Here is a 17,831-nt window from a genome sequence, read left to right on the forward strand (position 1 = left end):
TTTGACAAAATAAAACAAAAAACATTGTGCGTCTATTATTTCCTCATAAAGCGAAAGAAACTTTTCGGACAATCTAATACAACAACACATATAGCGCCACAAGTAGGTTTAACATTAATTCTATCCACGAAATTACAGAACTTAAATGGAAGAAGAAGTGGTATGAATTACGACAAAGTATAAAGAGATCTTAAATTCAATACCCTTTGCGAAGTCGTATTAAAGTTAAATTATTACTTTCGACCCCGGTCTACCCTACAGTTGTTATATAGTGTAGGTTGGTATACGCTTCTTTAATTAAAGAAGCTCCTACAGGGAGGTCTCTTTGTCAGTGTTCCCGGAACAGCTCGATTTCTTCGATCCTGTGGGCGTTATCGTTTGTCAAGTTGATTTCACAAAGAGCAAAGTTTGATTCTCCTTTATACTAAAATTATCTTGATTCGTTCGTAGAAATGGTTTACAACTTTTGCCTAACTCTGTTTTACGATGAAAAAATATTGATGAATTTAGGTAGTGATATACATAGTTAATCGATATATTTGAAGGATATTGTCGATGTAATAATTATTTAAATTATAAATAAAAATTTATCTTTCCATTATACTTCTTACGTTCTATAGAAAAATTACCACTTTAATATTATTTATTTATTTATTGATTTGTTTATTTGTTTGTTTATTTATATACTGTTTTAATTCGTGCAAGCTAGTATACAAATAAATAATTTTCTACTTGGACACGCCCAAATTCTTTCGCTTTATGTTTTATGAAGAGGATCGAAGAGCTCGATCAAAAAATGAGTCGATCAGCCTCTAAAAATATCAGAAGGCTCGAGGAGCACGTGTGAATCATCTCGATCGAATGCGAGCAGTTTGTTGTATCGAGCAAGGCCAAGGTCGTGAGAGGTTATCAATAGCTAAATTAATGTTCCCCTACGCCACGACGCCTACGTACATTGTTATAAAAAACACACTCATATCTGGAACTGTGCGTAGGACATCTAAAATAACAACGTCGTTATACTTTTTTCCCGATCGACATCAATCCCATGCTAAATCTCTTCGTTACGAAAAAAATCTCATTTAGTCGTTACGAAAAAGCTCTTTGCCATTTAGAAAGTTTTTAATTTATCAAACTTCTCGATCGAATATCTCACGATGTTCCTTTTTTTCAATTTAACATCACGATTTCGTCAGCGTTGTTATTTTTATTCTCGAGCCAATGGAACGTAAGCTTGCGCAATATTTCTGATCGTTTGTCGTACAATTTTATACGAAACGACGCGCTTCGTCTCTTTGTTATCGAACATTTACATCAAACATCTTCGACAGCACGCGACGAAGGATTAGAGAGTCGAGAAAAGGGGTGAATTTTTTGCTTGTCGACGGGAATGTTCTATTATCTGTTCGGAACGTTTCGTCTTCACGGTTTCACGAGTTTCTTTCTAGCATCCTTGAAAAGGAGACTCTCCCCTGACCTTAAACAACGATAGGTTAACCTTGGCACGTGTTCGCGGGATTGCCATGCAGCGTGTTGCATCCCCTCGAAACCACTTCTGTATCCCTGTAACGCAGCCTTCCATCCATTAAAATGATAAATACGAAAGCGTAAGTGAATCTTCGATAAAGGTGTCACCGGACCAGAGAAATTGCTGGATCATCGAATCTCGCGAATTTCCACTTTCAAGACGATCTCGTATTCTCGTATGACGAAACTTTTACGGTCAATACCATTAATCACTAAGAGCTATCCGACGATAGGGGTAAATATACATTCAGTGACAATAATAAGAATAGCAAACAATTCTTGTGAATAAACAGGATGTGAATTTGTAAGGACATATTGTAACGATCAACGAAAGTAATGCCAATATTAATGTACTAACAAAATCATACGCTTTGATATTACAACATTCTTATAGAATTAAAATACAGAATCCTTTCTCTGTAACAATTTTGAAATATCAAAGTGCATGATTTTGTTAATACACTAATATTCTTATTACTTTCGTTGATCGTTACAATATTTCCTTACAAATTCACATCGTTCTTACATAACAATATTAATGTATTAACAATATTAATGTGTTAATGTATTAACAAAATCATACGGTTTGTTATTTCACAATTCTTACAGAGAAAGGTTTCTATATTTTAATTCTATAAGAATTTTGAAATATCAAAGCGTATGGTTTTGTTAATACATTAACACATTAATATTGTTAATACATTAATATTGTTATGTAAGAACGATGTGAATTTGTAAGGACATATTGTAACGATCAACGAAAGTAATAAAATCATGCGCTTTGATATTTCAAAATTCTTACAGAGAAAGGATTCTATATTTTAATTCTATAAGAATGTTATGATATCAAAGCGTATGATTTTGTTAATACATTAATATTGTTATGCAAGAACGATGTGAATTTGTAAGGAAATATTATAATGATCAACGAAAGTAATAAGAATATTAATGTATTAACAAAATCATACGCTTTAATATTTCAAAATTCTTAAAGAATTAGAATATAGAATCCTTTCTCTGAAAGAATTTTGAAATATCAAAGCGTATGATTTTCTTAATACATTAATATTCTTATTACTTTCGTTGATCCTTACAATATTTCCTTACAAATTCACATCCTGTTTATTCACAAGAATTGTTTGCTATTATTATTATTGTCACTGAATGTATATTAAGAGAATGTATATACAGAGGAAGGAGTCTATATTTTAAGTCTATATCCTACATCCAGACTGATAACGGACACTATAATAAGCTTATAGTCCAATTATAATTACCAGCGTTACTCATTAGTAGCTCTCATTTCGAAGATTTCATAGTAAAATCTAGGCTATTTAATAATAGCACAAGCGTGTTTCCGTGCGGCGAGTAATATGCATCACTAATGTTAGCGACCTTATAAATACAACATGGAAATACCCTGACTATAAAATATCTAGCCATGTATATCCATTCGTATATTTATATTCTTCGAGTATGAATGACCAAACGATGGGTTTAATCATTTAACGTGTCGTAAAAGAAACATTTCGATAGACCTCGAATTAAATCGTAAATAAAGGAGATTCTACTTTTACTCGACGATGACAAATATGTATTAAGAAAAGCTGTGGAAAAATCCATTAACGTAATTAGATGCACATAAAATTAACGTTGCTTTACGCATTAATAAAATCAACATGTGGCGTGGCGAAGAGAGCCTTGAACTCGATGCTGTGCTGATTCTTTCAAAAGGGGAGAGAGAGAGAGAGAGAATCATTGGAACCAAAATAAAACAGTCGGTCAGACACGAAATAATTAGCAATATTCTAAGGTTGAAGGGGTTTGAAAAACCGGTTAATGAATTTTTTATGCGGAATCGTATATTTGCCAAGGGTAGCATCAGCAGGTATTATAAGCTCGGTATTAACGAGTTAGGGGCGCAAATTAGACGTGCCTCGTTTCGTTCGAGCTATTTACCCTCGACATTAACGGTGTGGACCTTCTAAATACAATCGGCCGTTTTATATTCTCGTTACTGGCGTCAACGAATCGATCGGTGTTCCTATAATAGAATCAAGAAGGTAAATCATTCTAGAAGTTACTAACAATACGCAAGGAATTTTCACGTTTCTTTGCCTCTCAACAGTCACAGAGGAAATAACTCTTTCGGATGAATTTCTCGTATCGATCTTCGAACATTTAATCGTAAACATTAATAGACATAAGGCGCATCGTTCTCCTTCAAGATATACCTACATTCATATTAACTCAAATTACATGTTAACATACGTACCTACCTATAGAAAATCAAGTAAAATTTGCAAAAATTCTTTTTCCCAGGAATCGATATCGCTAATAAAATTTATTCTAGTCTAAAGTATACTCTTTCCTTTAAAAACGCTAAAAATCTGTCATTCGTAGATCAACGGAATTCATACCTACGAATCATCTACAAGCTGCACACCAACTCGTCGCGCTCTGAATCAACAAACTCTCAGTTCGTGACTTCGCGAGAATCTGCTTCCAATTCCATCCGGTTCTCGGCCGTTGCCGGTCCATCGATTCCATATAAACGTCGATCTAGCCTTATCAATCGCGTTGATTTGACGCTCTCTCGCGGAACCGTCGTCGAATCGATAGCGTTCCGCTTAATAGAACCGAGGAGGTAAATCACTTCGATGACCTCCGATGGAAGAACGCCGGTGAAACGGTCGCGGTGACCCTCGCCAGCCTCGGCTCTCACCTCGTTCGAGGACAGATCGATGCTCGAGCAGTGTCAATGTCAGTCGTAGGGCGGAGATGCGCGACGAGGCGAGAGGGGTTGCACCGGCATTGCGTCATCCTGACGTCAGGGCAACCCCTTTCGCTTTACGCCACCCTCCAGCCTGTATGTTTGCCCTTGTACGAGGCGGCTTACAACCCCCCTCCTTTTCGCGCCGCCTCTGCACACGACTGACACGAGGTATAGGCCACGTTGGCCTTTTCCAACTACGCGATCTAACCGCCGCCGCCGCCACCGCCAACGTCTGTCTCTCTGCGTCTCACAAACGGCCCAACCTGTTGATCGACCACGAGAATAAACTGCAACCCTCATTATGGAAAATGCCGGGGATCCCTTGCCATCAGTATAGCAGATAGTGCATCAAGATCGATCAATATCGAGTGATTTGGAACATTCAGGTGACGGCTTTAAACTAAAGGGGCGAGAGGACGATCGCTAGATTGCGGATTTTTATGCAAATTCGTATTTTTATGTTCTTAATTGAAAAGATTGAAATTACGCGGAGATTTATCTTGTTCGGTAAATGTTAAATAGGCATAGGAATGAGCGAATGAATTGGAAATATGTAAATATATATGTATATACATATATGCATATGCGATGTTGCGACGAGTATTATACTTTAGATATTTTGTATATTTCGTTGGCGTACTATATGCATTCTACGGATTTCTGTATCTTTAAGTCTGACGTAAGTCCTTAAAAATTATTCTTACCTTGATAATTTTTATATCCAGGATCAGTTACTAGGTTTTTCTTAATTAATTAATTTCTTCATTTATTAATAATTTATCACCACGCCTATTGAAGAGTTACTATCAAATATACACGATAAAAGTACGATAAGTAAGTAAGGAAAAATCAATTGTAGCGCTATAATGCGAATGTTTGGCTTGTGAAGAGCAAAAGTCAAAAAGTGTAACTGAAATGTTTTTCCATCATTACGTAAACATTAAATACATAGATATATTTCTCAGTTAACGGTAAAACACGTGTCGCTGTTTTACGTTAGCGCAGAAACGCTAGAAATAAATTAATAATTGCGTAAATCCATATTTCTCAACGGCGTCAGTGACGTATAAAAGATTCAAAGTTATAAAACGTAGAACTCTTGGATTAATAGTTGAGTTTAAGAAATGAATTATGTTTAAAAACAAATTTAAGAATTGCTTTTATTGAAATGGTTATATAAAAAAAATTCGAATGTATAATAAAAAAAAAAATAATAAAATTATACAGGCAAATTGATGCTAACGATTAAACGTTCTTCGTTTCGAAGCGATACGATTCATTCTGTTTGTTTTATAGTAAATCGGATAATTATCCGATTCGCTTATTTTCCTGCGAAACTTTTTATCGCTAGAGTAGAGAAACAAAGAAAAAAAAATACATTTGCACTTGGTGCATTCATTTTAATGTTTGTTATATAATAACAAGAGATCACGAAGTTCTGCCAGTCTGTACGACACGTGGCAGAATACGTATGTAGGTTAAATCTCGCTCGTGATCATTTAAATGATCAACAGGATATCGGTAACTTTAACTATCAGCAACAAATACGTGAAATGTTTTCGTTAAATGGTATTCGAAATAGAGAAACCAGTTATCAATTGAAGTTTTCATCCATCGATTAATCGTTGTATCAGTACGTCCATACGCTAGTTATAATATCAATTAATATTAAATATTACGATGCTTAAGAGAAAAATTAGCATTTTTATAAAATTCCTGGTACTTCGAGTTGTTTGCTTTTAGGAAACCTGCCAAAAATTAATTTTTTTTTTTCTTAAATAGAGATAAGTATGTTTCGTTATTGGAATATATGCAAACATAGATACAAGATGCATACGACAAATAAATAAATAAATAATCTGCAAGCGGAGACAGAGATAGTTAAGGCAATTGAGGCGACGAGATCACTGATCGAAGATCAAAACGACGGAATTATTTTTCTCGGAACACGAGGGAAGCAACGCCATTGAAAACGTTCTAATCGTATCTGGCCAAGGGACGTTTCGATCGACCATGTATTCATGCAGCCAAGGTCGGAGCTGAAGGAGTACCGTGGAAACTCTTCCGATAATTGGCTCCGTGCACCGAATACAGAACAGAGACTCATCAGTGGGGCTCGCCTTTGAATCGTCCTCGAATCGTCGAGCAACTCGTTTATGGAAATTCAACGACACGAAAAAGAAAGTGGACGCGTCGAATAATTGGCCGTGGAACACGCGCAACCGCGGTAATTTTACTCGACCGCTTTGACACTTGCAGTTGCTCTTCCGAGAGAATCTTCGAAGCCTTCGAAAGGTCGGACGAACATAAACAACGAAACCAGGCTAAATAACAACAGGCAAAACTTTCATCGAGGATAAAAGAAAAATATAACGAGAAAACGATAAAAGGAATTTGTTGGATATCGTGGGACCAAATATAAAAGATATTAGCTCGGAGAAATCATAGGTGTTGAAGTAACTACTTGAAGAAAAACTCTACATCTTTATTTATGTATATCCCTGACCTAGAGACCGCTATTACACAGAGAATAGAATTTAGTGAAACAAAAATATTCTAAATAAGGAGAGGTGGATATTATTGCACCCTTGAATATACATTATGTCTTGGATTACAAGGTCTAGGAATGAAGGAACTAACAAACAGATTTCTATTTATATTCCTTGTAGCCTTTAGCTAAAGCTATAAGATTAACTTTTTTGATAATGTCCTTTTGCTATAAATATATCCCTATCGATTCCATTGTATTGTAACACTAAGAGAATAAGGATCTGGATCAGCATAAACTTACGCTTATGCATTATACTTATACCTTTATTTATTTCAATATATTTTTCTATTACAAATTCATCCACTCGTTCTTCTATCAGTCAACCTCAACAATAGTTTCGGAAGATACAGCTTGAAGATACAACTAATTTTTATACGAAATAATTTTAGCTTCGTATGTGATCCTTTCCATCATTGAGAGATTAACAAACACAGATGTAATAAAATTCTGCTCCTTTTTTGACTAAAGTGTGATCACGAATCCTTTGAATATCAATAATGCGCTAATTAATAATATTAATGAAGTATTCCATATATCTTGAATATTCTAAAAAAGTCCGTCTGATCGAAGGTTCATCTGAGAAACAAAGAGGAACGGAAGACCCCTGACATCGAGTACCAGCATGAACACCTCAGGATCTCGAGTTACCCTTGCCTACCCGGATGGATGCACCTCTTTCGGGTGGTCCTATGGCGAAAAAAAAACAAGAATTCAAAATGGTGGAGTACCATAAGGGTGCAACGAACGGCTAATCGAACAAGGTCACAATCGATAATCGAGTCTGCTTATAAGATCTATTCCATATTTTTGGAGGATAAAGTATCGTTGATTAAGGATACAAGTTAAACGTACTGATATTTCTCCATTAATCCACCAATGGGCAAGCTGGTTCATTTATATCTGCGTGAAATTTCATTTTTTAATGTCTTGGAAGGAAAAGGAAGGGAGAAGAAATGCTGACTCTGTTCCCTAAAGAAAAGTAAGCACTGATGAATCCTTGAAACTGATTTTTGTTATGCTAAAATCTGAGAAGCTTTTTGAGATTCGCCTTACCCTACTGCTGTAATGCAAATGAAATCCTATAGCAGAGCGTGAGTGCATATTAGTATAACGTAAGGCAACCAACATCGACGCATATGCTGCCACGGACGCGCGATTATATTCAGAACTCACGGAATCAGCAGCGACAGTCTTTCGCAAATATCTGGGAAACCAAGATTAATCGCTGGCAACTTGTATAGGAAAAAATAATCGAAATCTGCAAGGTTGCTCTCGTTTCTTTTCTCCTTCGATTCTCGTTCTTTTTAAACTTTCTTCCGAATTCTTATTTTTCCTAATTAATCCTTCAAACATTCGTCTGAAAAATCAATCATACACTAAAATAGTGACTTTGATAAGTATCTCGGAATTTTGTCAGATCTTTCGAAAGCCAAGAACGATAGAAAGATTAATCGTGAATGTAAACGACTTTGGTTGCGAAAAGTGGAAAATATGCGACTGCCCACGGAAGGTTAAATCAATTTATCGTCAATTTAAGGATAATTGACATAGTTATCCTTTAAACAAATTATCCTTGATTAAAGAGTAATTGATATTTTTATTCTAATCCAAACGAAGGATATATTCTTCAGATTTCAAGAGAGCAATTAAAATCTAAAGATCTTTTATCAGGAAAAAATAAAGAAAAGCATAGCAAAGTTTACAGAAGTGTAACAATTGCTATTTCGAAAAGTATAGTATAAATTTCTTCTCCTTAGTGAAAATCTTTATTATTGCCATTGTAACTTCTCAATTTGCTGCAACTTTCATCGACTCTGTTACGTGTACCTATAAGAACCTGGTCGATGGCGATCGGGATTTTCGATTTCGACCCAGAATCTCGATTCGATGTTTTCGCAATCAGGATGGCGACTGTTGGAGAGTCGAAAGCGAGAGTCTCGACCAGGTCGAACCCAATACCACCGCCCAAGGTAGTGATTGGACATCTTCGTTTTTCGGAACACCACAGGTCGGCCACCTGCCTGATCATCCTGTTCGTTCGAGGTCGTTGCTCGATTTCCAAGATACTCGTGGAATTTCAGGAGAAATTCATCAAGTATTTTTATATCTAGACAGCGGAATTTTATGCACTCGAGGGAGACTCAGATACGGAGAAAAAATCATAGAATGCAAAACCGTATAAAATATGCAGAGTAAATTACTCATTATAATATTCAATAGATGAAACGTGTCTCTGCTCATAATTTATTTCTTTAGTTATGTTGAGAAAAACATGAATCCGCGTGATCCATCGATAAGAATTTTCAAAGCAACAATTTTCTAGTAAGAAACTCACAGTGTAACGAAAGTGAGTCTCAGGTATAAAACGTTGAAGGGTTGAAGTTCTTTGTCAGAAAGCAAATAAATAATTTCCAAAATGAAACGAGATGTATAACTATTAGACGTAATTGGCTGGATTAAAGTTCATGTCTATCTTCGTAAACACCAAACACATGTTAAATTCTAATATCAAGTGACTCATAGAGAGTACAAAGAGAAGGTTGTAAATTTCAATCTGACTGTGACATTAATATCTCAACGTCAATTGACTATCCGTAAACCTAAACTTTAGAAACATTAAAGTTCATTCGATAACATTATCGAGAAATTCAATGGGAAAAGTAATGCGAGTACACTTGGATATCTGAGAGTCACAGGGATATAATTCGGGAAAACGAATAGGGTTATAACGTGACTAAATCGAAATTCTCAGTATCCTGACTTATGCCAGTATGATTTTTAGCCTGCCATTTATCTAGCTCGAATCGCTCGTGTCAAAGCAATTTCCTCGCTCAAAAAAGGAAAGGTCCTCGTATTATACGGAAATAAATCCATCCAATCGTACCTGCCGTCTTTAATGATAAAAATAAACGTCCCCTAAAAAGAGAAGGAAAGTCAACGAAGGAAAAGTGGAGCCCCACGTCGGAAACGAATAATTGGATCGGCAGCTAAGGGAAAGACAATTTCCGAAACGGATATGCCAGGCCGTTATTATCAGTCAAGCAGATTAAATGTTTCATTTTTAATAATTCGTATATTTGGTCAAGGCCTAGTTGACTGTCGAGGGTCATCGTAAAACGCACGCAGCGTCAGGAAGGCGGCCAGGTGTTTCATGAGCGACGCAACAACGAGTCGATTTTCTGGGTCGTCACGCCAGACGGACACCCCGAATCCTGCGTTTGGCACATGACTGTCGGGAACACATTTTACTGCCGTCTATGTAGGTCACACGCGCCATGCGTGAACCTATGATATATTGTTTGATTGATGCCTCATGCTGATTTCTCGGCTGCTCTACCCAAAATCCACGAATTGTTATTCTTCAATCGTGGCATTAAAGACGACCTGCGAGCTATTTAGAGACGTGGTATTAGGTTGTCCGAAATGTTTCTTTCGTTTTATAAGGAAATAATAGACGCACAATGTTTTTTGTTTTATATTAGTTTATTGAATTATGCACGAACATAATAATGGATCATACCTAATTCAACAAAATAATATAAAACAGATTGTTGTTCATCTGTTATCACTTTATGAAACGAAGGAAACTTTGCCAACAACCTAATAGATTCTATGGATTATTGACAAAAGCATAATAAATAGAGGGCGGATATTGAGACATTTTTTAATTCGATTTTGAGATTCGAAGAATCTTCTATAATATAGAAAAATATATATGATATTTAAAGCAGAGCACTTACTATATTTGATGTTTAACAGACAAATCTCTGTTTAGATGCGTTTCTTTAATTTTGTTCGTAGAAATATAAGAGCGCGCGAACGTCCGCAGTTTAATCGTAGAAACAGTCAGCGGAGCTTTGTTAAATGTTCTTTGATTTCTAATCTTTCGAATTTTTGTAATTTTCAAGATTTCGGATTTTCCAACATTCGAATTTTAGAACTTTTGAGTTCCTAGATATAGAGATATTCAAATACTTTAGCATTCAATTATTTAAATTTCTAACTCTTTGAATCTGTTAATATCAAAATTTGTTAATTCTCAAGTTCGATATGTTGAAATTTTGAATTTTGCGAATCTTTTCGAAGGGAAGATAAAGTAAATAATTATTCGTAAGTAACTTGCAATTTTAATAAATGTCACTCATTTAATCCAAACCAACGACTGTTTTATCGTTTGCACAATTAAAAAATCATTTATGAATAATGGATAGATTATTCGAGTTCTATGTCGTTTGATATTCAAGTTTTTGAATTTCCAACTGTTTGAAAATTAAATGAATCATTATCGACAAGTAAGTTTGCAATTTTAATGAAGGTCGCTTGATTCAAATAAACCGTAGGTTATTTTCCAAACCGTTTGGACAAAATATTCTGATTGCAAATAAATCGTAAACAATAGATAAATGAAAAATGTGACGATAAAGAGAGCGGACAACCTGTGTGACTTCCAGGACGATGCAACAGCATCACGCTCGAGTTATCGAGTCAACCATTTAACTCGAAATTCAGTGTTTGGCGCATGACTGGCACGTAATTAAATTTCTTGTTAATTGCTAAACCAAAATCGACACTTTTCGGATTGGAATTTTGCCTGAAACAAGGCACTGACGATTGAAACGATCGACTACGGCAAACTAAAGAAGAAAAGTGAAATATCAAAAAATAAAACGCAATAATTCGAACGGTACGCGAGTACATTTCACCTCTGCAAATATTAAAAATTTTTCGAACGAAAAGTTTATCCTCTTCCGACCTCGCGAGCTTATTGCAATTTTCATATATTTCCAACAGAATTTCTCCCGAATAGAAATATGAAATCTCTGAAAAAACATATATAAACTTAAATTCCTTTCTTCTTTGCTTCGTCATAGAATCAAAGTCTGTTTCACCGTTTAATTCCGTTTCTCGTAATCGTATCGTTTCTCCGAATGTTCTGTACACTCAATGTGTACACTCAATGTTCTGTACACTATTTCATGCACTCCATTAGATCAATTGAAGTATCTAATCTAATCTGATACATCTTGTATATTTGCAATAAATGTTTTGTAACTTCTATATACGTTTTCAGATTGTTCCCAAATCACATCGATATAATCACGATAGTCGTGTCTCATTGCAGTGTTAATGAAAGTTCGAAACGTTTTACATAACACGCATAACATATATATGTAATACATGTATATATTATATAAATATAAATTTGCCGTGATAAGCGTTCGAGTATTTAATATACTTCGTGAGCCACTGTATAAACTAGAAACTTGGAAAAGTCTATTTCCTCAAGTGTATTTGCAATTATATATTTGATATAATATTAATTATACATTTGAAAGAAATAAAAAACAATGTAGGTGGATATTGAACGTGGTTGAGAATAAAATATCTTATTCGGAATGAGTTGACACGCACGAAGCATTGACAACGATGGTATCTTTCTTGAAAAATATATTTTACTTAATTGGCCTACATTGAGTTACGTTTTCGTCGCAAAACAGGGATAAGGTGGATCGATCCTGACCGAGATCCCGCAAAAGGCAAGATGTCAGGCACGAGTTTGATATCTTGTAAAAAGCATTTCGCTGTGGCAGGTGTTACGAGACTGGGCAACCGCTGTTGTCCGTGTCCGAACCACCTGCTCGTTTTTTATTCGATGTATACCACGCGTTGTATTCACACTTCGCCGTCCCGTTCGCCCTGTTCGACGCCAAACGAGGCGGCCAGCCCTCCACGCACCCAAAAAACAGCCACGAGCCACGTTATTTCATCTGATGTTGAAACGCGTAGTCCCCTGGACCAAAAGGATCAAACAAAAATAACTTTTCGACGAAGAGAAATCTAACGTGATACCATGAGATTGCAAAGCAACCTGTAACCTCCGACTTTCTTTTAATCTTATTGGAATCGCAACTAACATGAAAATTGTAGACTACTGGAGAAAAACGAGAAAAGTTACTATTCAGATATGTGTAATTTTATGTGCTACACTAGATTAGCCGCGTAGTAGTGACACGCATATATGAGTACGAGTGTGTTGGAGTATGTGCGTGCACAACGTCTCGTAAAACAGATGAATGCAACTGTTCCGTTGGTAGTGTGGTATAGAAGATGATGAGACAAAGAGAGTGCTGACACGCGTGCAAACGTATATCGATGAAGATCTTGTAAATCACATTTATATACATAACACATTTATTTCGCCGATTAAGATCCACAATTTTCAACAGTTACGTTTTCTTACTTTTATTTCTTTACATGCAAACAGTTTTAAGATTCAATTTGTTGTTGTGGATCAATCCCATATTATTAAAATTGTTTTTTATTTCATGTTATCTATGGTTATCGATTGATGGTTCATATCGCAAAAAATATAGAATACTAAGCAAAATTGAATATCCTGAAATTAAATGATCCGACTCAAAATCTAACACGAACCTCCAAGCATCACCTGCGACCATACAATTGGGATTTAAATAAAAACCATGTGCATTAATTTAACTAGCTACTAAAAAAAGCATAACGCAAATGAGAATGCTGCGATCTCATGAATTCGTCAAATTCGCGCGAGTTATGCCACATCGAAGAAATTCTATTTTACGAATTCACGAGACTCGAGAGGCATCGTCAACCATCGTTTTAAAATTTACTGTCTCTTGAACGCACAGGATCGTGTTTCCTATACCCGTTCCCATATTTCGTGTCTTAACGCAGACACCATTACCCTTCGTTTACGAGAATTATTTCTGGCTGAACAGCGATTGAAAAAATATGACAGTAAAGAAGACGATCTGAAACTTATCGCACACCTTGAGCGTTTAAAAAGCATGTCTCTAACAAATCATTCTTAACACGAAGCGAAGCTGGTTCTCGAAGCAGGTGGAACATCGTCAACCAGAATACCCGAAATCCTAATATTAATAAATCTTTAAGAGTCCTTTTTCTCTATCACTATGTAAGTATTCGACAAAGGAAACATTTTTGGATAAGAATCAGCTTTTTACGCTTATCGAGTTACACGACTTTCCAGATCTGTCTATTTGAAGTGGAAAGCATGGAAATACCCCGAGGAACGGTGGGATGCAGGTGCGACCCCCTTTTCAAGGTCCTGATACTTCCCGCGCACAGACTCTTTTACAAGGTGACGAAAAGAAGAGAAATCGTCCTTCGTCGATTTGAAGCGAACCACATTGTATCTGTCGCATACCAGATGATCGTCATCCAACGAAACAAACAGGTGATCTCCCGTTTGATGGAAGACAGATCGGTTATCTTGCAGCTTGCGGGAAACATGGAACAACTTTGTTCGTTACACGTTAGCCCTTTCACTCGTTAACATTCCTCTGACCCATTAAGCAGCGTTCCATTGAAGAATATTATAACATATTTTTCTCACACGTCGATGTACGATAAAACAGAAAATTCTTTCGATGGCATTCAGGGCTATTACACGAAGCTGAGTAAAATTTTTGTGAATTTTTCAATTAATTTTTTCATTAATTTCTGGTACGAATAATAATTTTTGTGGTCATAAAAATATATCTCACCTACACTATTCTTGTAAAATAAATTCTAACGTAACTAACATGAAGCAAATTGAACAAATCAATTTAACTTAATCAATTTAGATTTTTTTATAAGGAAGAAGGGCTCTGCCATAAGTTAAAGGGTCGTAAGATTTTTCCAATGTTATCTTACAATTTGGAAAAAAATTGTTGTCACGTAGAAACTATATGTTGATGGACAAAATATTACGATGAAAACACAGTCTTTAAGAAAAAGTTGGAAGATTTAACAGATTTTATTAGGAATGATCATTGGATTGAATTTTTCCTCCCAGTTGTTTCTTCGTGCCAGGCGTCATTTAGTCGAGCAAGACGGAAGTGCCGTGGTTAATTGGCTTAGAGGGGCGAAAGCAGCGCAAAATTAATTAAACCATTAACCCTTCCAGCTAGCCAGCCAGCCAGCGAATATTCCTAAAAGCTGTACCGCATTGAACGGTAATTCCCAGTCAAGGGTGCACTTTATGGGGGATAGAATACCCTCTAAAACCATTTGCAATGAATTACGACACGGATGGCAATCGATAATCGTCTCTCTGTTTACGATCCATCCTTGTCAAGGCTTGTCCAGTAATCGAAACTTCTGTACATGGCATACGCCAACGTCGATTATATCAGTTTCGACGATAACGAAATTATGAAAAATAAAAGAATCTGTTTGTTGTCTAAAATTAATCCTAAAATATTAATCGAAATATCTTCAAGTATTTTTATTGTATAAATTTCAAAACGTCACTGAAGATGCAACAATAGTCAATAACCAAATGTTAGTGTCATTCACTTCTAAAAACAACTAAAAATCATTGCATAAAATGTATTAGCTTGTCTGAAAAGTATCTTTCTTCTACTGACACGTCTTTTACAACGACGCATTTTTATAGAAACATGAAACCTAATCTGTCGAACGTTGTGATCTTTATTTTGATAGAACAAAATCGATCATATGTAATTCGATGAAATAATATAAAACGGAAAATCTTGTGCATGCATTATTTCCTTAATAAAACGAAAGGAACTTCTCGGACAACCTAATACATTGTATTGTGTTGAGGTTATTAGACGTATGAACAGAGGAACGCGTGGATAAATTGTAAAATAGAAAATATATTTTAATACAGAAGTGTAAGTACAAATAGGAATATAATTTAAGCTGGTCCCGATCCGCACGCTAGCAGTGTTACCCTATGACTGAAAGCCCCGAAGCCATCGTCGCCTGTCTACTATTTATGGTCTGCCTTCGTCCAAGTCTTTTGTTTATACGCTGTCGATGGCTTCGGTGCTTGAGAAAACTAAAAAGACCAGATGTAGAGTTTTCTTAGAAGTGGTGACCACTTCGACATATTGTACATATAAAATGTATATTGTATTGTACGTTAAATTTGTATCGTATAACAGTAACAAATTTTAATAAGAAAACTCAATTCTATTTACTGCGAATTACTAGCCAATTGATCGCTCCGTTCGATATAGATTTACAAAATTGTAAACATTTTAAAGCGACACTAGGAAAAGAGTTACGACTTGAAACAATTGCACAGATCGCTGTGTATATTTGTCAGAGCGAAAACGTCCTCTGAAAAGATTAACAGCGCTCTCTTGGCACGGAAAGTCCATCGAACCAATGCTGAATACCGAAAGCAAAGGTAACAAGAGCAAAGAAACAGAGTAACGACCAGAACAAAAGAATCAAATAGACAATACAACCGGCAATCGTAAATACATATTTCCATTTGAACGACGGTAATTGACGCGAGCTCGTTGCATTTTGATGCTTGTAGTTAGAAATGGAACGCACGTAACAAGAGAGCCGTCTTTTTGTTTCGATCCGGCCCATTTAATTAGCCGCCGTGGCATGTTCGTGTTAACGCGAAATTAAGGACGACCGGGAATTATTAAATAATTGTTAAGGTCTTACGCGACATTCTTGCCGGCCGCTGCTTCACCTAGCCACCCTGACCAACCGAAGAACGGTGCCAAGGTCTGCTTGCTGGACTAAACTTCGATATTATATACACAAAGCATATACTGGCACACGGACGATCTAGAACGAAGCGTGGGCTAATGGACGAGACAAAGGTGACGAAGGATGATCATCGGCGCGGAAAGATCAATTTTTCATGACGAATTTGTTGACATAATTGTATGCTTATTTCTCTTCTCTTTTTCTTCTTTTAGTATGGTAAAAGAAACTCGCAATTCTATAGTTCTCTTTGGAATATCAACAGGGTTGACGATATTCGTTTTAACGGATGATAATAATAGCACAAAGGTTTATTATTAATAGCACAGATAAATTAGAGTATACCACAATGAAATCGTGCAGCAAACGTATATGTTTTATTCGACATTCTATAAATAGTATTAAGCATATGATAAGTTATTAAAATCGCTAATTAGAAAGCCTGGAAAGTTACTTGAAAATGTAACAAGCTAGCAGAGTGACGGTAAGAATAAGCCAAAGCCACAGTAATTTCACTAAGATGAAAAGGAATATTCTAAGTTTTGTGTACCAAGTACTTAACTAGAAGAGGTTTGGTCGCCTGTAGCTAGTTCATGCTCAATTATGAGAAGTAGAAGAATCGTGTCAAGGTTCGACCGCGCTAGTATTAAACTAGCATTAAGTTCGCGTAGGATGCAGTCTTGTAAAGACACAGGTGCCACACGCTCAACGCTGCTTCATCATAAATAAGAGAGGCAGCGCGATCATCGGCGGAATTAGTTGGATCGTCCCAGTTTCCTGAACAAATGACATCTATACGGTATAGCTTAAAACGTCCAATTTGGACTTTCGAATATTCGATCCATATTTTGTATGGACAACCTGAGGTATTTTTATGAAACATTCTTCATATATTAGAATGAGCCACACTGAAATCAAATTAATCCACTGCATTATGATTAATTGTTTGATTTTCAAACAATCGAATATATCGATCTACGATAAAATTAAAAAATGTCGAGAAAGCGAATAAAAAAGCAACTTTGATAATACGAAATTGATCGACGTACTTTCATTTATTCTCATTTAGAAGCAGTTTACAGTTTTGATCATTAAGAAACAAATTATTTATTAGAATAATAAGATATTGTGGAATTTGATAATATTTGTATTTCTTTCATTTTGCACGGTTGGCGGATATTTTGATCGACTCGATATGTTAGTCTCACCGGAAGTTGAATATTAACCTCGATTAACACCGATATTCCTATACCGTGGCTCCTTGGTATGAATAATGTGCGGGTGACTAAGATTTCTTCCTCTTCTTTCTACTACTAATTCCCGGGTGATTTCATCGTGACGACCTCGCAAGACCTCGAACTCATTCCTCGCATCATGTCGTCCTATTTACTCGACTAATCCAGCTACGCTAATTTCAACTTTGAATCGAAATCGTTGCAGCCTCCTTTTCTTCAAATT

The 17,831-nt window shown here is 36.0% G+C and overlaps 1 protein-coding gene and 1 long non-coding RNA gene across 3 annotated transcripts in view; one reads left to right on the top strand and one right to left on the bottom strand.

The window, feature by feature from the left end:
- The window catches only part of Rpl32 (ribosomal protein L32), a 253,542-nt gene that overhangs the window by 151,018 nt on the left and 84,693 nt on the right, over nt 1–17,831 (top strand). The window lies entirely within an intron of this gene.
- LOC139994055 (uncharacterized) overlaps nt 9,908–17,831 on the bottom strand; it is a 56,633-nt gene continuing 48,709 nt past the window's right edge. Inside the window, exon 5 of the long non-coding RNA XR_011801544.1 lies at nt 9,908–10,182. This is a non-coding gene — a long non-coding RNA (uncharacterized lncRNA). The remainder of the gene's footprint in view (nt 10,183–17,831) is intronic.

Source organism: Bombus fervidus, chromosome 14, assembly GCF_041682495.2.
Source record: "Bombus fervidus isolate BK054 chromosome 14, iyBomFerv1, whole genome shotgun sequence".
Classification (NCBI taxonomy): Eukaryota; Metazoa; Arthropoda; class Insecta; order Hymenoptera; family Apidae; genus Bombus; species Bombus fervidus.